Genomic DNA, 1,721 nt, shown 5'->3' with positions numbered 1-1,721 from the left:
TTTCGAACTTTATTTTATCTTCACGGTGAAAATGGCTACCGAATGCTATTATTGTGTGAAAATTCTCGATTTTATTTTTTAAATTTTTAACTTTATAATGCTATGACATATTGAAAAGTGTATGGATCAACATTATTTTTTTATGAGAAATAATATTTTTTAATAATCCCTTTTTCATTCTACATACTTTATCTTAATTAGGATATTAATAATGAACTAGCAGATAATGTAGCTTTTGGAATAGTCCACCAATTTTTTAAAATTAAACACTATCTAAAGATTTGCATCGAAGCGTTTTTTTTTGATAGTGATTTTAATCACTGTCAGATATCATTATACTTAATCCATCTATACCACGTCACCACTGTGCCGCGACCCCCCTGTGCTGGGTTTTTTTAATTATTCCCGTATTTTTTTTATCTTTTTTTTTTTTGCCAATTTACGTTTTTCTGCACCACTCATATCAAATCGCTTTAATTTATGACGATCTTTTTCCATTATTAAATTCTGTTTAAATTAGAATACTATTCACTGGATAATACTTATAAAAAAACAACTATAGTCTGTAACTAGTGTATACACAAATATTGTTAACTGATGTGCAATAAAAGCAACGAATAAATAACGATAATATACCTACTGACGGATAGTCTGTAATCTGTATTATAAATGATATTACCGAAAAATAATCTCACAATTCTGACAGTGAATTATTGTCGTTAACCATCGTGTTTACTACGACATTTTGACGTATAATTCCAGACCGACGTGTGTATATTTAGAAACAAATTTACTAATATTATTACAATCAACAGTGCATCAAAAACCTATCTTACCTAGATTCATTATTGTCAACAAACGCGAATACATCTATTATTGAAGGGTCGGCGGGAATAACGTGCTATGTAACACTTTTTCCCATTTCATTTTTTTGCGGAATAACGTGCTATGAGTCCATCTCAATATATTTATAGAATTAGATATTTGATTATGTTAGAAGTTGGAAGAACGTGCTACGTGCAGTCCAAATAATATTTAAACGAAATAACATAAGTAATTTTGTTTTTACTTGATACTGAACAATTTACAAATTGTTACATAGCACGTTATTCCCGCCGACCCTTCTATTAGTTAGAAATAATTAAATTTTTTAATGTCCAAATAAATTCAATATTATTTCATTAAATATGTGTAAATATATATAAATTATATTTTCTGTATCCTAATTTTAATATCATACAATTGTGGGGGCCCCTGGGCTGCAGCCCACTCAGCCCTCCCCTAAATCCGGCCCTGACTGTGCTACCGTTTTTAACACGCTTATATTAGTTTCACCTGTATGTATGTATGTATGTTTGTAACTCTCCAAACGCCACGCGTTATCGCATACTCCGTCGTCTAGACTAGACTGTCATAACGCATTCACCCCACCCCACGCCAAACTCACCAAACGACGGCACACTATTCCTATAAAAATGTATTTTTAGTTATCGCACCCATACACACGTGCTTGTCATCAATATTATATATGTATAAACAAATTTTTATTTTGACTGACCAATATCATCCGCGTGTCATACGGCTTACGTATATATTCCTATCGCCGTTTATACCTCAGGTATAACGTTAGTCCGATCCGCCCGCCCACAAAACACAGCTATACCTAGTGCATGATACGTTTACGTACTTAAGTCGCTTTACTTGTATATATATATATATAT

The sequence above is a fragment of the Daktulosphaira vitifoliae genome, unplaced genomic scaffold (genome assembly GCF_025091365.1).
Source record: "Daktulosphaira vitifoliae isolate Bord-2020 unplaced genomic scaffold, ASM2509136v1 Scaffold_5, whole genome shotgun sequence".
NCBI lineage: Eukaryota > Metazoa > Arthropoda > Insecta > Hemiptera > Phylloxeridae > Daktulosphaira > Daktulosphaira vitifoliae.
Note: the sequence above shows the minus strand (reverse complement) of the source record.